Below are 27,011 nucleotides of genomic sequence, written 5' to 3'. Positions count from 1 at the left end.
TAGAATTGGAAAAGGTAGAGAGAAGAGTGACAAAAATTAATAGGGATATGGAGTAGCTTCCATATGAGAAGAAATTAAAAAGACTGTGACTGTTCACCTTAGAAAAGAGAAGATTAATGTGGAGATATGGTAGAGGTCTATAAAATCATGAATGGTGTGGAGTAAGTAAATGTTATTTACCCCTTCACATAACACAAGAAGCAGGGTTCACTCAATGAAATTAACAGGCAGCAGGCTTAGAACAAACAAAAGGAAGTGCTTCTTCTCACAACACACAGTCAAGCTGTGGAACTCATTGTCAGGGAATGTTGTGAAGGCCAAAAGTATAACTGGGTTCAAAAAAGAATTACATAAGTTCATGGAGGTTAGGTCAATCAGTGGCTATCAGCCAAGATATTCAGGGAAGAAACCCCATCTGATTTCCAAAAGCTGGGACTGGACAACTGGGGATGGATCACTTGCTAATTGCCCTGTTCTGTCCAGTCCCTGTGAAACATCTGGCACTGGCCACTGCTGGAAAACAGAATACTGGGTTCCATAGACCATTGGTCTGACCAGGATAGCTATTCTTATGTTTTTATGTTGGAAAAAGAGGGTGGAGGCCAGATCTTTAGCTTTTGTAAATCAGCCTAGTTCCATTTACTTCACCTATGCTAAATTTACATCAGTTGAGAATCTGTCTGTCAGGCCTAATTCCTCTCTCATTTAATACAGTATAAATTAGGCGAAACTCTACTGAAGTCAATGGAATTACAATTAGGTAAAAATGATCTAGTTCAGGGGAGAATTAGACCAATCTTATTCTGTTTTGGAACATGCACATACATAGCAACTACTTTCCAAAAAAAAAGTGTAAATATGTAGAGTATTTTAAAGATCACTCAATATTCATATTGTACTCCACCCTTATAACTCCAATCCTCACCAACGTAGGCTCAGCACAACGTGAATGAGACTCCTTCCACAGCATGACTGGGCATAGAAGCCTCCCTGCACAGTCATTCAACCAGTGGACACCCACTGCGGAGTACCAATGAAGGGCCGAGGTGGTTCTTCTTCATGCGTGAATTCTACTTACTATCAAATTTAGCCCCTCAACACCACTTGAGGCAAATAGGTAGTGTTATCAGGAGGGGAAACTGAAGCACTGATTCTAAGTAAATTATCCAAGATGATTCAGCATGTCTGTGGCAATGTTACAAACAGAACCCAGGTCCTCTGATTTCCATTACTGTGCCTGAACCACATACACATCTTTTCTCCATACATTTTAGAGATTTTCTTTTAATTGAACATTTCTGATACATTAGTTTCGAGTCAATAATACATGTGATCAAAGCTATTTGACAAACTTTTTTATCCAAAGAACTGCAGCAACTGCAATGCAGTCAATCATATGTGTTTTTTAAAGTTCCTTAGCTGTGCCTTTCCACAGTCATTGTTTTCAAAAGTGTCCATTAATACATACTATGTGCCACAGACTGTAACAGCTAAGAGGGGTGATTGCAGTCAATTGTGCAAATAATCATCCACTTATTATAAAGAATTTATTGCTCAAAGAAAACCCCTAATGTTAAAAGAAAAGAATATACAACTCTGTTATTGTTCTGAGCTAAAATAACAGAGGCAATTAAACTGAAAGCTATAAATGATATAAAGTCTTTCCCATCCCTGTGTACCAATGCACTCACCACAACCTTCCATGTAGGGCGTCTTTGTCCAGGTAGCTGGAAGAAAAGGAGGGCTGCCCCTTAAATGGCTCCTCTACATGAGTCAGAAGGAGGGGGAAATTTACAGGGATAAACAAGAAGGGCAGGAATCAGTTGGGGCTACATCAGGGGAAGGTCACTGTGCTACCCTTCCTGCTACCTGGAAGAGTAGGAGCAAGGCGGGTATTTTATATCCCATGCCATCCTGGGGAGGCCTTCTTTTCCAGGATCAAGCTGGCAGCACCCACCAATGCATGAACTTGGCAAACAGACCCGGTTCCCTCTTGACCCACTGTGGCATTATGTTAGTTGCCTTTTTCATGGAGAGTGGGAAGGAATTTTCCCTCATCACCAGATTGGCCATGGCAATGTGGGTGTTTTCACCTTCCCCGAAGCAGGTCTGGGACCCCCTGCAGTACAGTCTTAATTTAGTTCATAAAACTTGTGGCAGATGTCCAGTGCAAGTAATCAATGTGGAAGAGATATGGTTCTCAGATAAAATGGATTGGAAAAGGACTTGAAGGAAAATACGTCTTAAGGAAGCTAAGCAAGGGAGGGTTGGGGCTCCTACATCTGGAACAGTAAGGAGCCAACCCCTCCCCACCCCCATCTTTTTATAGGCCCTTTTTACCTCATGAGAGAGGAGGGTGGCAAGGTCCCAAAAACAGAATACCTGGGACCTGGTTGGAGATTATGTGGAAATTATTAAGAAAAGAATGATGACCGACCTGCCCTGTATAATTTGTTACCAGTACTCCCAAATATTTTAAGTGAATAAAGTTGCAGCCTACTGACACCACATCCACTGCCTCCTGTCTTTTTTCCAAGGTGTCTGGACAATGTGTTGATTGCCATTCAGGCCTGGGGGACAGCTGCGGTCTAGAAGCTAGAGCAAGAAATTAAGAAGCAGATCTCCTGGGTTCTATTTCCAGCTCTGGCCATGACTCACTCAGTAATCTAATGTAGACTGTTTTCTTTCTCACCACCTCAGTTTTCTGTCTGTAAACAGAGTGATGGTACTTAACCTACCACACTTGACTATTGGAGACCTGGCTAATTGTTTATAAAGCACTTTGTGATAGACAGTTGAAAAGAGTTATAGAAATGCAAATTGCTGGTGCTGTAAAATCAATACCTGTTGCACATGTGTATAATTACAATGTGCTTAATTACAAAAGAAAAAATATAAGGATAGGGAGTTAAGAACATAAGAACGGCCATATTGGATCAGACCAATGGATTATCTTACCCATTTACCTGTCTCTGACAGTGGCCACTGCCAGATACATCAGAGGGAATGAACAGACCAGGTCAAGTGATTCATCCCTTGTCATCCAGTCCCAGCTTCTGGCAGCTGGAAGTTTTGGGGACACCCTGAGCATGGGGTCGCATCCCTGACCATCTTGGCTAATAGCCACTGATGGATCTATCCTCCATGAATTTATCTAATTCTTTTTTTGAAACCAGATATACTTTTGGCCTTCACAACATCCCCTGGCAATGAGTTCCACAGATTAACTACGCATTATGTGAAAAAAAAATACTTCCTTATGTTTATATTAAACCTGATACCTATTTATTTCAGTAGGTAACCCCTAGTTCTTGTGTTATGTGAAGGGGTAAATAGCACTTCCTGATATACCATTCATGATTTTATAAATTTCTATCATATCCCCCGATAATCATCTCTTTTCTAAGTTAAAAACAGTTCCATCTTTATAAATCTCTCCTTGTATGGAAGTTGTTCCATACCCCTAATCATTTTCATTGCTCTGCTCTGTACTTTTTTCCCAATTCTAATATATCTTTTTTGAGATAGGATGACCAGAATTGTATGCAGTATTCAAGGTGTGGGTGTATCATGGATTTACACAGTGATATTATAGAAGATATTTTCTATTTTATTAACTATCTCTTTTCTAATGGTTCCTAACATTGTGTTTGCTTTTTTGACTGCCGCTGCACTTTGAGTGAATGTTTTCAGAAAACTATCCACTATAACACCAACCTCTCTTTGTTGAGTGATAACTGCTTATATAGACCCCATCATTTTGTATGGTTTGGATTATTTTTTTCCAACGTGCATTTATCAACATTGAATTTCATCTGCCATTTTGTGTCCCAGTCACCCAGTTTTAGGAGGTCCCTTTGTAACACTGTGCAGTCAGTTTTGGACCAAACTATCTTGAGCGATTTTCTATCATCTGCAAGTTTGCCACTTCCCTGTTACCCTATATCCAGATCATTTAGGAATATGTTAAACAGCTCAGGTCTCAGAGTCCAATACAGATCCTTGGGGGTCCCTGCTATTTACCTCTCGCTACTTTGAAAACTGGCCATTTACTCCTACCCTTTGTTTCTTAACTTTTAACCAGTTACCTATCCATGAGAGAACCTTCCCTCTTATCCCATGACTGCTTACTTTGCGTAAGAGCCTTTGGAATGAGTCACTATATCAACTCGATCACTCTTCTTCATGGTTTTGACTCCCTCAAAGAATTCTAATAGATTGGTGAGGAATGATTTCCCTTTATAAAAGCTGTGTTGACTTTCCTGACATACCCTGTTCATCTGTGTGTCTGATAATTTTGTTCTTTATTGTAGTTTCAACCAATTTGCCTGGTACTGAAATTAGGCTTACCTGCTTGTAACTGTCAGGATCACCTCTGTGGCCATTTTTAAAAATTGGCATTACATTAGCTACCCTCCAGTCATCTGGTATAGAGGCTGATTTAAGTGATAGAATTAGCAATTCCACAATTTCATATCTGAGTCCTTTCAGAAGTCTTGGGTGAATATCATCTGATCCTGGTGACTTATTACTGTTTATTAATTTGTTCCAAAATTGCCTCTATTGACACTTCAATCTGGACAGTTTCTCAAATTGTCTCCTAAAAAGAATGGCTCAACTGTGGGAATCTCCCTCGCATCCTCTGAAGACTGATGCAAATAATTCATTCAGCTTCTCTGCAACAGCCTTGTCTTGCTTGATTGCTCCTTTAGCACTTTGATTATCCAGTGGCTCCATTGACCATTTGTCAGGCTTCCTGCTTCTGAAGTATTTAAAAAAAAATCTGTAAGAATGTGAAGAGTAACTAGCAAAAACTTTCTTGGCCTGCCTTATTATACTTAGATACTTGACTTGCCAGAGTTTATGCTCCTTTCTATTTTCCTCACTAGGATTTGACTTCCAGTTTTTAAAGATGCCTTTTTGTCTCCAACTGCCTCTTTTACTGTGCTGCTTAGCTATGGTGGCTTTTTTTTTTTTTTGGTCTTCTTACAAGTTTGTTTGTTTGGGCAACTGGAATACATTTAGTTTGAGCTTCTGTTACAGTGTTTTAAAATAGTTTCCATGCATTTTGCAGGAATTTCACCCTTGAGACTGTTCCTTTTAATTTCCATTTAACTAGCTTTCTTATTTTTGTGTAGTTCCCTTTTTTGAAGTTGAAACCCACCAAAGTATCATTTTTTGGCATTTTTCCCTCTACAAGGATGTTAAATTAGATTAAATTATGGATGCTATTACTGAGCAATTCAGCTATATTGACCTCTTGGATCAGTGCCTGTGCTCCACTTAGGACTAAATCAAGAATTCTCTTTTCTTTTGTGAGTCCCAGGACAAGCTGATCCAAGAAGCAGTCATTTATGGTCTCTAGAAATTTCCTCTGCATCTCTTTCTGAGGTGACATCTACCCAGTCAACATGAGGATGGTTGAAATCCCCCATTCTAATAGCATTGAGAGTACACTTAAAAAGTTTGTAGACAATACCAAGCTCGGAGGAGATGCAAGCGCTTTGGAGGACTGGATTAGAATTCAAAATGATCTTGAAAAACTGGAGAAGTGGTCTAAAATATTTAGGATAAAATTCAAGAAGGGCAAATGCAAAGTACTCCACTTAGGAAGGAATAATCAATTGCACACATTCAAAATGGGAAATGACTGCCTAGGAAGGAGTACTGCAGAAACGGATCTTGGGGTTCACAAACTAAACATCAGTCAATAATATAATACCATTGAAGGAGTGTTGCAAGCAAGACACAAGAAGTAACTCTTCCACTCCCGTCAGCACTGATAAGGCCTTAACTGCAGTATTGTGTCCAGTTCTGGGAACCACACTTCAGGAAAGATGTGGACAAACTGGACAAAGTCCAGAGCAACAAAAATAATTCAAGGTCTAGAAAACATGACCTTCCAGGAAAGATTGAAAAAAATGGGTTTAGTCTGGAGAAGAAAAGTCTGAGAAGGGACATGATAACGGTCTTCAAGGTTGTTATAAAGATAAGGGCAATAAATTGTTCTCCTTATCCACTGAGGACAGATCAAGAATTAATGGTCTTAAATTGCAGCAAGGGAGATTTATGTCAGACATTATAAAAACTTCCTAAGTGTAAGGGTAGTTAAGCTCTAGAACAAATTACCTAGGGAGGTTGTGGAATCTCTGTCCTGGGAGCTTTTTAGGAACAGCTTAGACAAACACCTGTCAGATGGTCTAGATAATACTTAGTCCTGCTTCAGTGCAGGGGACCAGAGGAGATGACCTATCGAGGTCCCTTCCAGTCCTACATTTCTATGGTTCTATGATTATTATTGTGTTTTCCATCTTTGTAGTTTCTCTAATCTCCCTGAGCAATTCACAGTCACCATCACCATCCTGGTCAAGTGGTTGATAATATTCCTACTGCTATATTCTTATTATTCAAGCACGGAATTTCTATCCATAGAGATTTTAATGGTACAGTTTGATTCAGTTCAGATTTTTGCTTTATTTGGGTTGATGTTTTCTTCCACATATAGTGCCACTTTCTCATCAACCTACTGTCATTTGTATATACTTTGTACCCTGGTATTACTGTGGCTCATTGATTATCCTCATTCCACCAAGTTTCCATAATGTCTATTATATCAATATCCTCATTTAATACCAAGCACTCTTATTCACCAATCTCAGTATTTAGATTTCTAACATTTGTATATACACACTTGTACATTTTGTCAATATTCCGTTGCTTGTCTTCATGAGCTTTATATTTAAATGGGACACTTACATTTGACTGTTCCTCACTCATTCCCACCTGTACTTCACCAATTTCTTCTCTATCCTTTTTGCTAGAACATAGAATACCCCCTCCAATAAGTTTATCCCTAAGGGAGGTTTCCAGCTGAACTGTGCGCCCCTCCACACCTGTTGGCTTTCTCCTAGCCCTTAGTTTAAAAAATTCTCTTCAACCTTTTCAATTTTATATGCCAGCAGTCTGGTTCCATTTTAGTTTATGTGGAACCCATCCTTCTTGTGTTGGCTCCTCCTCTCCCAAAAAGTTTCCTAGTGCATAATAAATGTAAAACCCTCCTTCCTACATCATCATCTGATCCGCGCATTGACACACTGAAGTTCTGCCTTTCTGGCCCAACATGTGGAACTTGAAGCATTTCAGAGAATTCAATCCCGGAGGAGCTGGATTTTAATCTCTTACCTAGCAACGTATTGGCCTCCAGGACCTCTCTTCTACCTTTCCTTATGTCATTGGTACACACATGTACCACGACCATCGGCTCATCCCCAGCACTACATATAGGTCTGGTCAGATATCTTGTGAGATCTGCAACCTTTGCATTTTATATATATAGATATATATTTCTAATAATTGAATCCCATATTACTATTATCTGGATCTTCCTGGATACCCAGGAGGGGTATCCTCAGTGCAAGAGAATACCATGACATCATCTGGTCGGAAGGTCCCAACTATGGGATTGTTTCCTTCCTCTCTAGCTTGATATTCTGCTTCCCCAAGATTTTCATCCTCCTTAACAAAACAGATGTTGTCAGACTGAGGGTTGGCCTGTTCTATTGTGTCCCTAAACTTGTTGTCTATGTACCTCTGTCTCCCTTAGCTCCTCGAGTTCAGCCACTCTGGCATCAAGAGCCCATACTGTGTATGAGGGGCATAAGCTGATTGCACTTTGTGCACACATATGCCATCTGCCCACAACCGGGTAACTGTGCATGCTGCATTCAGTGCACTAAAGTGAATAGCCCCCACTCTGATTCCAGACTTCTGCCTGCAATATTTTTACTCTTGCAAGGATTTTGTTTCTTGTGTTTATTTGTTTGCTTGTTGGGGAGGCGGGGGGTGGAGGGAGAAGGGAAGTGTTGACCTACATTCAGAGTGTGTTTGTTAGGTGTATCTGCCTCTCACACCTCTCTTGCAAAACTCCCATTTGCTGCTCCTGTTCACTAGCTCCTCTGATCACTTAGGAGCTGGCTTTTTAAATTTCTCTTTTCCCTGGAGTTAGCCATACACCCCTTGTCAAGAGATCCTAAAGGAGTTAGGGCTTAAAGGGTAGTGTGGCAAACTTTTTGAATTGCCTTCCTTTTGCTGGCTTTTGTTCAGTGCTTAATTTGTCCCAGGGCTTGCTAGGGCTGAGCCCCAGTACCTCTAGGCTTGGCAGTGCATATCCCCAGCACCTCTAGGTTTGCTGCATCTGTTATGAATGTAAAATAATTGCTTGAGCTCCAGCACATCTTTCATTACAAAATAAGCTCTGGTTTTGTTTCAATGTAATCTAACAACTTTTTATAGGTGACCCTGGAGTACATACAAGACTGAGTTCACCTTCAATAACCTGCTGCTATTCCTAAACAACCACAATTGTTCTCCCACAGTTTATGACATCAGCAGAAGCCCTGAAAAGAATTATAGACCTAGATGAGGATATCTATTGTGTTGTATGAAGAAAAACTACAAATGTTTGCAGTGGTATACAGTAGATCATTGGAGTATAGCACAATGCTAGTGAAAACTAAAAATCTTGGGGGGAAAGGGTTATCCTTCAAAACATGCCCAAAATTGTTAACCTGGGAAGCATGTGCAAAATATAATACACAATATAATGGCAGTGAATTACATCATCACTAAAGATACATAAATTTCCATTTCCTTGTGGCTTTTAAATTAAGTTATCCATTGTTGTAAAGTTTTAGTTCTCCAAGAAATGTGTGAGCTCAATCAGTGATGCGGGAGACCCTATTACTAGGACATCTAGAGATAAAGTTCCATAAGGGTTTAAAAATCCTTTGTTCAACATATTCCTAAAATTTGACAATTTTTTGAAACTTAACACACATACATGGTAATTTTTCTGTCACATATACATAAATCTTTTTTTAATATCTGAAATTTTCCTAAAAGGAATATATTATTGTGCAAAAATCACAACTCACATCTTCAACCCCAAATGTTTCTAAGCGTTAGCTGCAGACACAACACACAAAGATTACTTGTGAGAGAGTTGTGTAACTAGCATGACAAACAGCTGCAGACTTCAATTTCTGTATGATCATCAGTGCAGAGAATAAAGAGGCAATTTTTGCAGAAGGAAACCATGGGGAATACACTGGACTGACAACTGACTGGAATTCAATTTACTGAAGTGATATTGAAATATGGGGGAGAAGTAGCGGTACACTGATTAAGTTTCAAACTGCTGTATTACTAATACTGTCTCATGAACCTGTATGCTCTGTTATCACCATGGCAACACGATCATCAGAGCAATCCAGAGAGCAGGCAACACTATAGACTGTTCATTTACCTTTGTGATAGATACTGAAAAGACATGGACTTTAATAAGCCTAAATTTCTCCTAGTGCATGTAGACAAAATTAAGTGTGCCTGTTCCTTCAGAAATTTGGGGTACAGGAGAAAAAGAAAAGAAGAAATCTGCTTTGTCAAGTAACATTCTTTTAAAATAAAACTATTTCTTCTGGATTTATAAGAAATAATAATATTACTTGAAGCAGCTGATATTAAAAGTATGCTGATAATATCTGATGCTCACATTTTTATTGTACTGTTGACTGAATATATCCAAGAAAGATGGACCAAATCCATAACATTTCAGTCCAATCTTCATGCACCCCAAAGTTTCAGTGTTTTTTTTATTCTGGGCTTTATTAACTAGATTTCAAAGATAAGAAGGCTTGGCAGAATTTGGTTTTAATTTTTTATCAACAGTTAATATCCATATTTATTTTTAAGCATTTTTTCTATATCTATTTAAATTTTCACAACTGTGCAAAATTATGAGTTTTAAGCATCTGTGATAAATTAAAATTTTCTGTAATTGTGGGAATTTATGATTGGGTCAGACAATGAAGGGTGGGGTGTCAGGCAATAATTATTTAATGGCAGTGGTCATTGAGATTCAATAAGTTAAAGATTTCTAAACCATTAAAAAAACACAAATTGTCAACATTGTATGTCAAAATATACAAAGTAAATATCCTTTAATCAAATTTATAAATTCTCAAGTAGCATTTTTCTCACTTTACCGATCAGTAAATTTGGCTTATCAATGGAAATATTTTTCTGTCGATTGATATGTGTACAGTGAAAGCAACATTTACTAGATTAAAAATCTAATCCTTTCAACCCTAAAGATAAGGGTCATTTGCAAAATTCAGATTTCGTTTTCACATAATCCCAGACTTGTGTGTGTTGGGCTCAGAGATTTTGAGGTATGCTCCTCTCATGCAAGCATTTTCTTACTAAAATTTAGGAGTAGTAGAGCTAATGAACTTTGATTTGCTACTCTTTGCATGAGTATAAGGACCAGATTAAAGAATTGTGCGGCCCCATGCTCTATGGAATTGCCCCCAAACACCTTCCCTGCCCTGTAGGGGGCAGGGACAGTTTCTGTCCCTGAAGTGGGAAACTGGAGAGCAAGCTTAGCCTTCACCAGTTCCTGTCCCAGCTCCCTCCTCCAGCCCATTGGATCTCACACAGTGTGCAAGCGAGGACCTCCCTATGCATCATCCCACCCCCTTCCTGGTCCAGGGTTGGCAGGGGGGAGGTTGTGTGTGTTTTCCCACCCCCATCCCACGACTGGGGGCCTCCTCAACAAAACAATGAGCACCCTGTGCAAGGGCACTGAGTGCACATTGGTTAATCCAGACCTGTTGAGTAATCTTAAGAATTTGTGGAAAAGGTCAAAAAAATCCATTATTTCCATTGGTTTGTTTGTGATGAGAGAAATTAGAACATGTTATGCTGGTACAAACTGAGAACTTTTTCCATTAATTTGTCCCAGATTGCCATGTTCCATTTATATAATGCCTTTCATCCAAAAAACAATAAAGATACACATGCCCTTTGTATGTGGTTGTAAGAGCCTGGGGAAAGTTACAGAACCATGTGTTCAATTACATTTCTCAGGTACCTCTGACTACCTCACCTGCACTCTGTGCCTGATCCATCTCCCCTGAGACTACAACTAACACCACTAAATCTGTCCAGATGTATGCAAAGAAAAATATCCAGGAAAAAATGTCCTCTTCCCCCGCCCCCCATAGGTAATTACATCCCAAAATGGCACTGACTGGATGATAATATTCAGTTGTGGACCCATGGCTTGTTTAAGGGTGAATATGTTGAGACTCAGTATGGCTAGAAAAAAAAAAAGAAATTTAGGTCACCAAAAAGCCAGAAATCTCCCCCTTTCCAATAGCATAAGTCTTGAGATTCTCAGTAAGCAAGATCGAAAGAGACCTTAAAACTGAAACATTAAAACGTACAGAGAAGCTACTGTATTTTAGGTAACTTGTAAAGTTAACTCCTTCTTCCCCGGAGTGCTGTACTGTTGGACTTATGGTACTGAGGCACCTGGCTTTATAGTACTTCTAAAAGTACATTTTCAGCATCATATACAGAATATGTGATGGTGTGGAGTGACATAATGATTTTACAGGCATTGCATTTGTCCCAGCCATGCAGGAAGAACTAAAAGATTCTATAGATGTGGTTTAATTAGGCAACAACTTTATTCACTTAACATATCTGGGAATATCCAGCAATAAATGGTATAGTGCAGATAATCATTCTTTCCTTCATTGTTTCCCTCTCTCTTCCCAGCCTGGACCCAGCCCATTGTTGGCATCTTCAAATCTGGACTCAAATCTGTACCTGTGATTTCGTCCTTAAAAAATGAACAGGAACCATGAACATTAGCTGAACCTGATCAATGTCCATGTCTGGGGGGAGGGGTAGCTCAGTGGTTTGAGCATTGGCCTTCTAAACTCAGGGCTGTGAGTTCACTCCTTGAGGGGGCCATTCAGGGATCTGGGGCAAAAATTGGGGCTTGGTCCTCCTTTGAGCAGGGAGTTGGACTGGATGAGTGCCTGAGGTCCCTTCCAATCCTGATATTCTATGATTAATCCTGCGTCCTTGTCTCATCTCTCCCTAAACCTTCATATTTCCACAATTATTACACCATGGGGAGAAATCCCATCTGATTAAAGACCCTCATTAAAGATCTCTTAAACACTGAACATTACACTAGTTAGTGTGTTTTGGAATATTGTTGTATTGTACTCTGTGTGTGTGTGTGTATTATATAGGGAAAGGAACTGACACTGCCCTTTATGCATTCACATTTCCTACTACAATATCCAAGGGAATTTAAAAAAAAAAGCCTTCCATTTACAGGAAAGACACACACACACAAAACTTGTTTGCAGATGCTCAAGGTTTTTTCAAGAACTGTTTGGCTCATTGCTACTGGAAATAATATTTAAAATCACACTGCAGAATTATGCCTCTAGTCTTCTGTAATAATGTTAACATACAAGTGTCAAGGGCTTGCTGCAATTTAGTTGCAAAAAAAGCATTACAGATAATTGCCATTGACTAAACACTTTACACTGAAGAATAACCTTTAATTCTATTCTGCGAGCTGATCTACATATAGTAATTTGCCATTAATTATACGTATTAGGAATTATCACTAAAATGTGTTAAGTTATGCTGGAAAAAACCATCCATGCCCACGTAAACTTAACCAAGTTAATACATCAGAACTAAAATGGGGAAATTTAGGAATTAACTTTCACCTGTATAACCTGTGAAATTCAATACCAAAGGATGACACATTTTTTAAAGAACTGAATTATCTTTGACTACTAACAACGTTTGCAGTTAGGCAAGACAAGACACTGATAACGGTATGTCAAACCCCCCACGCACCCACACACAAGGGAATAAGATGATCACAGAGTGGGGTCAGGATGAAATTTCCCAAAAAACTGTAGTGCCCAGTTGGCTAAATGCATTATAGACTTAATCCAACTCCCACTGAAGTAAATGGGAGTTGAAGATTGACTTCAATGAGAGCGAGCAAGACAACTAGGATTTCCTATGATACTGAGTTTCCCATTAGATTAACCTAGTCTATAATCTGACTGTGTATGGCAAATCCTTTTTTCCTGTGTCCAATATTCCCTCCCCGTGTTGCCCCACCCCGCTACTCAGCAGCTTTTCTTGGAAGCCTTTTAAACAAGTCTCTTGCGAGGGGGTGAACTTTAGATTGGTTTTATGGGAATAAAAAGCCCATGGCTGGCCCAGATCAGCTGACTTGGGCTAGTGAGGGTGTGTATATCTACGAAAACTTGGGCTGTGAGCCTGAAAAATTGCTGTTAGGATGGAAGGTCCCAGAGCTCTGGCTCCATCCTGAGCCTGAACAACCACCCAGCAATTTGTAGCCCAGCAGCCCAAGTCAGCTGACCCAGCCCAGCAGTGCCAGTTTTATCCCCAGGTAGATGTACTCACTGCCTTTTTGCCAAGTAAGATTGCTCTTCATTATGGTTCCAAGTGTAGCCGCTAGGCTTGTAAACAAGAGCAAATCTAAAAAACAGCCATGAAAAGTGGGGTCACTAAATGGATTCAATATTCCAGCTGTGCCAAACACAGTCCAAGTCAGCTGCTGAAAGGCAAGGTAAAGTTTGGATGAGAGGTTTACTATTCCAAATATCATTTTTATTCATTATCATTATAATTTCTTAAGTGTGAGGGGGGTGAAGCAGGAGAGGAATAGGGTGAATCTGGCCCACTAGCTAAGAGAAAGAGAGAGCAAAACTAAAATCATCCCTAGTTTTGCCCATCTGTAATCATGGCATTGTCACTTTGTACTACATTAGGCTCTGATTTAGGAAAGCTTTGTTATTTTATAGCAATAGGGTAAAATTTTCAAGAGCACCTTAGGTGCCTAAGAGACATTGACTTTCAATGAGGCTTAGGAATGAGGTTACAGCTAAGTGACTTGGCACTTTTGAAAATTTTATCCATTTTTTTTAATCTGGAGATTCAATTTGTATCTTGTTCCCACATACACTAAATCAGGCCTTATGCTCACTTTTGTTGCATGATATGGCAGCAGAAAACTAAAATAAAACTCATTCTGTGGATGCATCCCAAAATTACTCTGGCATCACATCACAGATGAGGGTGGCAATAGCCTCTCTTTACATGTCACTAAAGCATGTGCCCATAGAAAACTCTGAGCAGTTCTGGGCACCTGGATAGCAGAGATATACTGAAATTTTGAGGGAATTGAAAAAAGAGCAATTCAAATTAAGAGGTTGGAGGGAATTACTTCTGAGCAAAGACTAAAATAACCATATGATAACTGGATTTGAAGAATGTAAATATCAACAGGGGAGAGACATTGTTTAAGGTGCAACAAGGTAGTATATCTAAGAGTAATAGGATTAAATTGACCAAAGGCAAATTATGATGAATATCATTGAATATTTTTTAACAGTGGAGTTTATTAGATGAGAAATAATCTACCACGGAATTGGTAGAACCCCTATTGCTTAATTCATTTAAAACTGGGATGATACGTTCAGGATTACACAAGAGGGAATAATCCTGCATTGACAAGAAGATGTAATAAGTTTATTTCTTAAAGGCCAAATTCTGCTCTTACTTGTATACATGCAAGTCCACTCAAGTAGAGCCACTCCCCTGTAAGAGCAGAATTTGATCTCTTGGTTTTATGATGTATAACATCAGCTCATGCAAGCTCTCAGAGATGTAGCTCCTTTATTTGGTGTTAAGGAAGTAAACTGCATGTCAATTTACTCCAGAAAAATAATGCAAAGTTCAATGAAAACCTATAATTAAGAACCAGAGTTTGTGTTAAATGACAACTACTCGAGTTATTTTACATAGGAAGGTGTAATGGTCCTCACTTGGGGTCTGGTTGGAGAGCAGGGCCTAATGGTCACAGCCACAATCCTTGACTACCAAGGGGGTTGTGGGGAGGGGATCCCGGACCCTCCCACTCCACCAGGCTCCAACCCAGGACTCTTTGGACTACAAGTAGTCTGGCAGCGAAGGCTGCTTAAGGCTATCCTCCCTGGGCCTCTTCCTCTCATACCCTCTGCCAGGGTCAGCTTAGTTCAAGTCTTCCCCTGGTAGGGAAATCCAAACTAAAATAAGTAAGAGGGGGTTATCAACGTCCAAAGGTTATCAACCTTTCTGGGGTGGGTCATCCCTTCCCTCAGGGCAGGCCCCTTTGGGCAGCTGTGTTAGAGCCTTCCCTCTGCTTTGTGCTGCTAGAGCTGTGGGATGCTGGTCTGCTCACCTACAACTCTGCCACCCAAATATGCTAATTCCCTGGCCTTTTAATTCCTCCAACAGATGGAACATTTGCTCCAAGTGTGGTGGGGTGAGGCTTGCTGAGCCCAAAATAATCCCTTAACCCCTTGTTGCCCAATGTGGGGTTTGTACACCTCATCATAGAAGGATGCCTGTAAACATCAATGTTCTATTATATTTCCACTACCCTGAAATGGGGGTAGTTGAATGCTTTTACTATTAGACAAGCTGAAGGACATCATTTTTCATATATAAATTGCCAAAGAATCATGCCATATCTCACAGCGATACAATTGCTATAAGGTAGTATAGAAATGGAAGACAGAATAGTCCGGGTATTCTTTCCTTCTTTTCCTAAACTGTCATACACCCTGGCTATGCACAAATTCACCATAGAGGTGGGTGCATTTCCATGGTGGGTCAAAAGATTCCTGCATACATGGTATTGCATCCTCACTACCAAACTTTTGGGAATGAGGCTGAGTTAAAAATTGATGAACAGCTGATATTAAAAAAGATCAACTATTAAAAATACATTTGTGGAAATATAGAGTTTAAGAATGTTTCTGGCCTGCAACAAATCAATGCCCTGCCCCTTGTCTGCCCCTGCCCACTGACCTGTTCTAAGGAAGAAGAAAGGAGGCAGGCAGCACTATCTTATCCTCTGTGCCCAGGCCCAAGGGATGTAAGGGGATTCTAATGAATCCCTTTCATTCCCTTGCACAGGAAGGAAAACAAGCAACAATCTATCCTTAAGGATCTGCAAATCAGGATAAATACATTGAGCTCCTAAAAGGTGTATTTCATGAGGAGAATCCAAGACTTTTTAAAGACAATTTGTTGGCAGCTGCACACTAGGCCCCTGTGGAGGCAAATATCAGATACATAGGAATGCTGTTCAGGTTTCTTTTATGGGAAGCAACTAATCACTACCAAAGATTTCTTTTAATACCACTTCATGTTAACAAGAGTAATTCCTTTCATTACACCATAAGCTTCTTTAATATTGAAGTACACAGCTGAATCCCAAAACAGCACATCTTCCAAGCCATGAGCAGACAGAGGAACAAAGTATTCTTGTGATTCTGTTCTCTATTGCCCACCACTTTGCCAATGACCAGGTGTTTGAAAAACATGCAAAGGGGGTAGAGAATACGTTGTAGTGGCATTGGCTGTGGTACCAGGAGTTTTCAGAATAGTACAATGAAATGGACTAGCTTGAAATCTATGTGGGGTCTGGATCAGAGTGTAGATACCATAATAGGTGTATTTACTTAGTAAGTGTTATCTGATCTGACAGTATGCGCTGCTAGAAGTACAGACTAGCTTCTTATTTGTTCTAAATACAGTAGGTGTTAATTGCACATTTAAGTCATTTCTTCAGCATCCTGTAACTTCAGAATGCTAAAACATTTTCTTTGACAGCCATGCTATACATTCCTTATGCTATGAGTGAAAGGTATAGAAGTGAGGGGGAAAGAAAATGCAGGGGAAAAGCCAAATATTCATTTTTGAGGATGGGTTTCAAAGAACCAAGTCAGTGAAAAGAACCTCCTTAATTCTGAAATTACTAGAATGGTGCATTTTTTACTCAATTCCATATGTGTTAGACCACACCCTAAAAGTACATAGGTCCTGATTCCGCACGCCCGCCGTATGCGCAAACCCCAGTAACTTCCATTGGAAGCTCCAAACATGAAGGAGCTGCAGGATCAGGCCGATAGATAGTGAAGCTATTTGTTTGTAACTATCTGTTCCAGGTTGTCAGTTATTGGTATTCTGCAGAAGATTTTTCAAATGCAGTGCAGGAAAAAAGCTGAAGGTAAAAATGTAGAACTTGTATATAGGTCTTTGAAATGAATTCCAGTAAAACTACAGAAAATAACTTTTCAAGGTTGAATTATGTGCGTACTAGATGCATTTTCTATTTCAAAAATAAAATCACTGCAAAATAATCAGAATGCTTCAATGGTAAAAAAGTGCTTTCCCCATATCGTTGGTTTAAAAAAATCCATCCTCTTTCCAACTACTGAGCTACATGTTACCCTCCTCCACACAATATGGATATTAACCAATTGTGATCATTTACAGGCAAAACATGAAGGGTAAGAGCAGCCATTCCACTTCATTCTCCCTCCTTTCAACTTAATACTACCGAAGCACTTCAATACAGTAGAAGCTCTCTAGATCTGGAGGGTGAGAGGCAATGGAAGCAGGGAACAGCCATTCTGCATGTTCTCCTGGTGACTGGACACATTTCCAATTGAAAATACAACAGCAACTCCCCCTAGGCAGTTCATCCTCTACCTCTCACCCCAGCCGTGCAACTACTGGGAAAGAAGCAGCCCAGGATGCTGTGCAGGGGCATTTCTCCTCCCCATGGATACTCCTGTTACTGGCACACATTCTGAGAACTGTGCAGATATCTAGATACCTGCAAACTGAGAGGACTGAACACCCTTCTTACATAAGAATGGCCACATTGGATCAGACCAATGGTCCATCTAGGTCAGTACCCTGTCTTTTGACAGTGGCCGATGCCAAGTGCTTCAGAGGGAATGAACAGAAGAAGCAATCATCAAGTGATCCATCGCCTGTTGTCCACTCCCAGCTTCTAGCAGGCAGAAGCTAGGGACATCCAGAGCCTGAGGTTGCATCTCTGACCATCTTGGCTAATAGCCATTGATGGACCTATCCTCCATGAACTTATCTAATTCTTTTTTAAACCCCATTATATATTTAGCCTTCGCAACATCCCCTGACGAGTTCCACAAGTTGACTGCGTATTGTGTGAAGAAGTACTTACTTTTGTTTTAAACCTGCCGCCTATTAATTTAATTGGGTGACCGCTGGTTCTCGTAGTATGTGACAGAGTAAATAACACTTCCTTATTCATTTTCTTAACACCATTCATGATTTTATAGACCTCTGTGTAGGGTGACCATATTTCCCTATGCTGAATATGGGACACCTGGTAAAACTGCTCGAATTCAAGCATGTTCAATGGCAATCAGTCAGAACAATGCAGCACTCCTCCCCCTTCCCACCAAAAAAGCTATAAAAACTCCAGGGCCCAGTAGGGGAAGAGGGGGTCTCAGGGGTGCGGGCCAGGGTAGGGCCTCGGGCATAGGCATAGTATGACTTCTATTCTGGGGGCAGAGGCCAGCGGGGCTCAAGCCAGTTCCATATGGCGGCTCTGTGGAAGAGAGTGCCCCCTCCACCCCCTGATTCATCTCAGCAGGCCACCCAGACTGTTTTGGTTGTGGGGGGAGGCACAGCCAAAAATTATAACTCAAAGGTGGGGGGCTCAGCTCAAAAAGTTTGAAAACAGCTCAGGGTGCAGGGCGGGGGTAGCTCAGAGTGTAGAAAGAGAGGTAGCTGGGGGCTGTGTGCAGGCAGGTAGCTCAGGGTGCAGGGAAGAGGTTGCTAGCAGCTATGTTCGGGCAGGGGGGTGGCTCATGGTGCAGGGAGGGAGTAGCTAGGGTCTGTATGCACGCAGGTGGCTAGCTCAGCATGCAGGGAGGCAGTCCCAGGTTTATAATGGCAGAAGTGGCACCATGGAGCCAGGCCTATGCTCAGAAGGGACCATGACCAGCTCTGCTTGCACTGCGCCCCAAGACCTCTCCCCCACACCCTCGCTCCTTGCTCCTCTTGGCCAGCCAAGGGCTCCTCTCCACCCCCTGGCCCAACCCTCCAGCTCCTTTCTGCCCCCTGGCTGGACCCCAGTGCACCTCTGGTACCGGGCAATCTCTGCTTCCCACCACCTCTGGGGCTGCGCCTGTCTTCCTGGAGCTGAGCCACCTGGGACTGGTGCAGAAGCCTGGCCAGTTTTGGAGAGCAGTGGAGGGGGGCGGACTTGGCTGGGCCCCTCCAGGAAAGTGAGTCCTGAGGGAGCCTGGCCAGGGCAGGCCCTGGCCTAGCTGATTGCACCACTCCCAAGAGGCTGGAGCAATTCCCCGCTCTGGGACCAGCCCTGGCTGTGCTGCTGGCTCAGCCCAGCAGACACAGTCACCTCCCACCACGGTCAGTGAGTGCAGCTGGGAGCAGTGGGTCTCTGGGGGAGAGGGCTGGGGGGTGCTGAACTATGAGGAGGTGGGGAAGATTGTGTGTTAGGGCACTAGGGAGCGGGGGTTCTGTGTGGGGTGCTGGGCAGTTGTGGCAGGTGGGGTTGGGGGTGGAGGGGTGCGGGGAAAGGGTAGTGTTTTGCAGGGTGCTGTGCATTTGTGCAGGGGGTCGGGGGCACTGGGCACAGCAGGTGCGGGGGGCATGGCATGGGCCCACCCGCAAGTGGAAGGAGCATGTTGGCAGTACAGGGCTAGGCAGGCCACTGTGTGTCTGGCAACTGTCAGTTTATGGCCAGTGCCCTGCACTGGGCTGGGTGGGGCAGAGCAGGGCCGTCCCTGCCATGCCATGCCCCATTGTCCCTGGCTGGCCCCTCGCTCTGGGGACTGACCTCCCTGCACCATGCTCAATTGCCTCCATAGGGGCCCACAAATATGTTTGGAACTGGGCCCACGAAAGGTTAATCCAGCCCTGCAGGGAGGGGGTAGCTAGAGGCTGTGTGCCAGGAGGGCTCCCCGGCGGTCCCTGTTCCCTGAGGGCTCTGCCAGCCATGGACCCATGTTCCCCACCCCTGCAGCTCTTACCGGCTGTAAGAGAAAACGGGGCTGGGAGCTGAGGCGTGGCTTCAACCCCCTGCAGCAGCAGGAGAGGAGGTAACACCATGGCCACCTGCTCCATGGCACCAGCCAGAGGAGCAGCTGCCCCACACTGCCCGGCTCCAGCTTCCCATCTCTGAACTGACCAGGGGGCATGGAAGAGAAGGAGGAATGGGTGGGGGCTGAGGGGTAGAGCTGTCCCCTGGACTGCCCTGCACTTGCACTGCAGTTTGGGGGGAGGCAAAATCCTTGGCACCCCCCAACTCTGCCCATAGGCTCAGGGGGCTTCTACCCCATGGGGAGCACCAGAGATCCAGGATCCAGCTCTGCCACTTCTGGCTTCAGCAGGGGGGAGGGAGAGAGAACACCAGCGATCGGGGCTTCAGTCCAGTGGGGGGAGAGGGTGCCAGGGATTGGGGCTTCACCCCCACGGGAGTGCTGGGGATCATGGCTTCAGCCCCATGTGGGTCGCCAGGGGTCAGGCATTCAACTCCGCAGCTCCCAGCTTCATCGGGGGGGGGGGGGGAAATGCCAGGGATCAGGGCTTCATCCTGAGGATGGGGTGGCGGCACCAGGGATCAGGGTTCAGCCCCGTGGCTCCCAGCTTCACTCCCGCAGTGGGCGTTAGGGCTCAGACTCTGAGTTTCAGCATCAGTGCCCAGTGTCCTTCTTCCCCCCCCGCCCCAACAAAAGGGCTTGCGGACCCCCGTTGAGAACCCCTGCTTTAGGTTTCACATAGGGATGGGTGACACACACCCCGGCCCTGCAGGGCTGCCTCTCCTCCTACCTGACGTTGCCTTTTCCCACCTCTCCCCCTGGCCTGAGACCACCACATGCTCTCACTGATTGGCCACTGCCTGCCTGCGCTCATCTGCCCGTCGCAAACAAGATGCAGCTGGGGCTGCGCTGACCTCTGACTGACCAGCTGGGGAGTGGAAAATACAGGACAATTTGCCCATTTTTTTAAAAAAGGCAGGACACCTGCCAGAGGGTCTAAATATGTGACTGTCCTGTTAAAAAAGGGACAGATAGTCACCCTACCTCTATCATATCCCTCTGTAATCATCTCTTTTCCAAGCTGAAAAGGCCCAGTCCTTTTAAATCCATGCTTATAGGGAAACTGTTCCAAACTCCTAATAATTTTGTTGCCCCTTTTTTTTCCCTCCACTTCTAATATCTTTTCTGAGATGGCGCAACCAGAACTGCACCTAGTATTCAAGATGAGTGCGTATCATGGATTTATCTAGTGGATATTTTTCTGTCTTAATATCTGTCCTTTTCCTGATGGTTCCTAACATTCTGTTAGCTTTTTTTTGAGTGTTACTGCACATTGAGTGGATGTTTTTAGAGAACTAGGCACAATGACACTATATCGCTATTTTGGCACCAGACCACCTTGCCAGAGTACATCAACAGAAAGGGCTATTTTTCTAAAGTTGTGCAAGCACTAGACGATCACCAGAGATACTTCGCCAATGCCAGTGTTGGCTGGTTAGGAAACATGGTGCTCACATCTTTAAGCAGGGACTCTCCCAACTGTGGGGGTTTACCACGGAAATGACATTAGTGATCCTGGGGAACCCAGCCTACCCTTTACTCCTGTAGCACATGAGGCCATACACCGACCACCTCAACAGCACCAAGGAAAGATTCATCTGCTGACTCAGCAGGTGCAGAATGACAGTTGAATACACTTTTGGTAGACTGAAGGGGCAGTAGAGTTGTTTACTCACAAGATTGGATCTCAGTGAGCTAATACCCCCCATGGTTATAGCTGCCCGCTATATTCTGCATAATATCTGTGAAGGAAAGGGAGAAAAGTGACTGCCAAGGTGGAGCGGCTGTCTGCTGAGTTTGAACAGCCAGACACACAGGCTATTAGAAGAGCTCAGTGCAGACCTATACAGCTCAGAATGGCTTTGAAAGAGCACTTTAACAGTGAGCCACAATAACACGTTGTGCTGTACAGTGCTCTACCTTACCCTGCTATTTGGGGCCTGTTAGGAATTGTGTGTTGCTTGGTGTACATCTATGAATAGAACACGGTCAATGCACCACACTGATTTTGTGAAGCTTTGTGTACATTAGTATACTGTGTTTGTTATTGATCCTATGAGTTGTGTCACACTGTACACTAACAAGTAGGTGGGTGCTTTAACTATGACCAGGCAGATCCCAACATATGCTGGGAACTAATAAAGATGAATTATTTTCAAAAATAGTTTTACTGAGTAACAAAAACACTGCAAAAAAATTATGTGCTAGTTAAACGAAATATATTAAAAGCTTCCATAAATTTATGGAACAGCACTTAAGAAGGGGAAGGATCATTCATGTCCATTTTAGCCACACACACACCGACCAGTGACAGCCATGGTTCCTGTATGCGAAGCTGTGGTTGGACTTAATGTCCCTTGGGGTGGAGTAGTAGGTGTAGGGAAGCGGCCTGATGCCACGTGGAATGTTGACAAGGGGCATAGAGAGGTGCTGTAATGGAGCTCTCCAGGGACTGCTAAGGGTGGCGAGCCCAGGATTGTTGCATCTGTAGGTCCACAAGAGCCTGTAGCATCTGTGTTTTCTGCCACAGAAGCCCCATTATGTCCTAATGAATCTCTCACCTTTTCCTGCTGGGATTTCTGGGCCTGTCTGCTGTCCACTTTCCTTCTCCAGGCTGTCTGCAATGTTCACCCTCCAGGCCTTGTGTTCAGCATCTCACTGAACAGGTCATTCTGAGTCCTCTTCCTTTTCCTCCTCATCAGGCTCAGGCATTCCACAGGTGTGGAAGGGGAACCCCTCAAGACTCTGATGGAATTTCAAATGGGTCCTGGCTCATAGCATCGCTGGACACCCTTGAGTCGATTGTACCCCATCCTCACCATCATCCTTGCTGTTCATGCCAGGGGCTCTGACTCAGGGTCATCAAAAGGTAGTCACAGTGGTCTGCAGGGTGGTAGTGGGGTGTCCATCAACTATGGCATACAGCTATTTATAAAAAGCTGCATGTGGTATGCCTGCCACAGTTCCTTTACTGTCACCCAGCACTGCTAATGATCCCTGTCATCATCCTTCTCCTGCATATCCCAGGCAATCTGCTCACAGATGTCCACATTTCAATGGCTGGTCTGCAGCTGTGCTTACACAGCCTATTCTCCCCCCAGGCTCAGGAGATCCAATATCTCCTGTCTATTCTAGGCCAGAGCACATCTGGAGCATGTAGCTAGCATGGTCAGCTGGGCAGTTGCACACAACCATGGAGAGCTGCTAGGTGCACTTGTGAAGACTGACAACCAGGAAGAGGCTTTCAAACATTTGCAGAGTTTTAACATAGGGGGAAGCTTCCACACTCTGTGATCCCTGGGCAGGGGAGTTCACAATTCTGATCAGAGTGGTCAGTGCTGGGCATTGTGTGACTATTGCTGCTGGAGGACTGTTAGGGTTGACATAAGCAATGTAGTGTCCACATTAGCACTGTGTTGGCCTCAACATATCTACCATGGCTCAGTGCCACTAGGGGAGGCAGTGTTACTAGGTCAGTGTAATGGATAGCTTATATCGGTGGGAAACAAATTTAATTGTAGACATATGCACAACTAGGTAAATGCAAAGTTACATCAACCTAACTTTGCACTGTAGACCAGGCGTCAGAGATCCCAACCAATAGGCAGGAAAACCCACCTAGGGGTAACTGGTATATCTGCATTGCTGTCAAAGAGCCAAAGAACAGCAGTACAGCCTGAAAGAGCTACTAATGGATGAGCCTTAACAGGTTCAGATATTTGATTAATTATAAGCACCCAGAACTTCTATTAATCTTTTATATGGTTAGCAGTGGGCTATAAAAACTTGCAAGAAGGAGCTCCCTCCTGGGGTTTCTAGTATTTAAGTGAGTGAGTGCTAGATAATGAGCTTTACATGGACTGGTTTTTTTTTCATTCAAGTAATGACCAAAAGCAGCCAGTGAAGTCAATGGAAAGATTCCCTTTTATTTCTTTGAATCAGGCTTAGAGCAAATGCAAACTTGATTAGTATGGTTGACTGTCCTCACCTGTGATACCTGTCTTGGCTGATTTAGTCATTTTGTAACTTTTCTTTCGATGAATGATTTTTTTAAAGTGTATTTGACATTGAAATATGTCCCAATAGTGCCACATCAGACGACATTGAATTTGGTTCATGCTAGGAGAGTAATTGCTCAGTATCCCTAAAGTTATATTTTCCCCTTCATGATTCCAGTTTGCTTTTCATCTTTCCAAAGTTTATGGTCTCTTCTGTCCACAAACAGAGCAATCATGATTCTCTACATCTCCCTTCCTTCCCTTTTTCCTTACTGCAATTCTTCCCTACATTAAGCACATTGTCTTTTAAAATTTCACCCCAACCACTATCTTGGAAAACATAGTATAAATATCTCAGGTGAGCCTATACCTACTGAGATCCCCATTTTTCTAATATTGGATGATCTAATTGTTGTTCTGTGAAGAGCTCCATCTGTCTTTCCAGAATGTTATTGGTCCTAACCAACATTTCCAAATGAAATATGAACGGTCGCTTTTTTTCACATAAGGATTTCTGTCACTCTTTTTATACTGCTTCAGTATTTTGCAGGGCTCCATCAGTTCTCTCAGCAAGATTAATTTTTACAGAGGTTTCCTCAATAGGCAATTCAAGGCAAGTAACCCAACTTTGTACACTGTCACTCCTAGAAAGAGCCTCCTTACATGTATATATCAGTTATTGATGGCTCATTTTCATCAGATCCAGCAAAGAACCCACAACATAAGAAGTGCACCAGATAATGATAGTTGATCTCTCTAATGTTGAAGGCCATTGTATTATTCCAGTTTTATAACAGTGTAACTCCACTGAACTCAATGCAGTTACACCTGGATCACTGGAACAATACAGCAATTAATTAGGCCTAATTATTTTTTTCCTGGGCTTTGAATTTGCTTTCTCCAGCTCAGATAATTTTGGATGACAGCATTTTCCAATGGATATGGAACAGGATTGGGAATCACAAGATGTAATTTCTATTCCTAGCTCTGCCACTGACCTGTGGTGTGACCTTGGACAAGTTACTTTGCCTCTCTGTGCCTCAGTTTCATCTTTTAAATATTTGTATACTTTTTTGTAAAGCAGTTTGAGATCTAAGGATGAAAAATATTATTAACCCAGGCATGGACAGCAGAACAACATTACCTCTTTTAAAATCAGGGATTGCAAAGTTTCAAAGTCCAAATCAGTGAGATCAGCTTAGTGTGCAGGAAAATACTAATATTATTCAAGCCCCAATAGTTTACTAGGGTTACATTACAGAAAGCTTGTGCTGATCTATGCCTTAATCTGGCCTAGACTCTTGGAAGAAATACTCAGCCACATCCTCCAGGCTAGGAGGACACGGAAATTTAAAATTAGACATCAGCACTCTAAAAACACTTCAGCCCATATAACTTAACAGCCTCACATACACATTGCGTGAAAGAGGTAACAAAAAGAGTCATGAGAGAAAGCCTTTGGTGAAGAGCAGTCACCTAATACCACCCTTTAAAATATCTCCAGGATAAAAAGGTACAACGCCACCACATTTAGACTATGTCTACACTAGAGACCTTTCAGCAGCACAGCTCTACCAAGCTGCACCACTGTAAGATCTCACGTAGCCACTCTATGCCAACAAGAGAGAGTTCTCTAGTCCACATAATTAACACACACACACACACCCCCTGCAACAAGTGACGGTAGCTACATCAGTGGGAGAAACTCTCCCACTGACATAGCGCTGTGCACACCACCACTTATGCCTTTGAAACTCATGTCATTGACTGACATAAGTTTTCCCCAACATAAGTGGTAGTGTAGACATGGCCTTAAAACTTCAAGAGACCAGGAGGCAGCAACCCTGGTCATAGTGGGCATTTACACATACTGATAGACCATGTTAGACCTACTACCGAGTGTGTTAGTTACCTAACCCCATAAGAGCCTGTGCTTTTGAAGCAAACCACCATGTACTCATAACTTCTATGCTACATTCATGCGATTGGCTGAGCACAGAGGTTATGAATACAAGATCACGGATTGCACAGCACTGTGTGCGAGTTAATGTGAAGATTTCACAGAATGAATAGTGGAATGGGATTTAACTTTTTACTGACATACTTCATTGTGAATCTACTGTTCCAATGGCCATTAAATTCTCAAGCACAAAAACACTCATTCAGGGATTCAGGTGAGCAGCTCATTGTAATCTCAGTCACAGATGTAAAACATATGCGACAAAGTTAAAACAATGTATTGTTTCTGTCTGAAGAGTTTTTCCATTTGCTAATGGCTCTGATACATAAGCATGTGCTGCTTTAAAGAGATGGAAAAGCACTGAGTTGGCCATATGACTACAGTGGCAATGCAAAATCATCCACAAGAGAGGAAGGTTGCAAATTAAAAAAAGTGTAATTCATTTCCTTCTCATAATGTCCTCTGGTGACATTTATGCTAAAGTTTAGCTGTTTGCAGTATGTGTGTGAAGTTTCATAAATAGATTCTAAGGTAGTTTTTGCTCTGGAGAGTGATAGCTGATGCAGGGATTAAAAGATGACAGAATGCAAGTTCCTTCTGTGCTCTTTCTGGCTGGGAGCAGCCAAGCCACGGTGTAAGGACACTTCAGGGAACAATTGTGGTTTCTTTTCGTTTTTCCTTGCCAACTCTTGATTTGTTCTGTTTGACTTAGTTCCTCTTTCCTTAAGTCTGTCATTGTGTGTGACAGGCTAATTAGGATATTCATTTTTGAATATTTTTAGAGATATTATTCTGCATTGTAGTCTGTTTTAATAGAAATGTGCAGAAAACAGCAGGTGTTTGACATCCAGTTTAGTTAGAACTGCCACCCTTAAATAAGAGGAAGAGGAATAGCACATGTGACCTATAAATATATGCATTTATTACATTTCAACATACATACTTAAGGAATAGAGACCCTGAATTGACCTGAACAAACGATTTCATGATTGCTCCATACAAGTACCTTTTATCTTGTCATATGAAAGAAAGACGGAAATTGAGGTTACTTATCTCTAACTGGAGCTTCTTCAAGATGTGGTTCCTGATGTGTATTCCAGACGTGGGTACTCATGCTCACCATGCACCTGAGTTTGCAGATTTATAGTACAGTGTCTGTTTGTCAGCACATGTGCAGTTCTCCTCATGCTC

Source organism: Caretta caretta, chromosome 4 (assembly GCF_965140235.1).
Source record: "Caretta caretta isolate rCarCar2 chromosome 4, rCarCar1.hap1, whole genome shotgun sequence".
Taxonomy (NCBI): Eukaryota; Metazoa; Chordata; order Testudines; family Cheloniidae; genus Caretta; species Caretta caretta.
Note: the sequence above shows the minus strand (reverse complement) of the source record.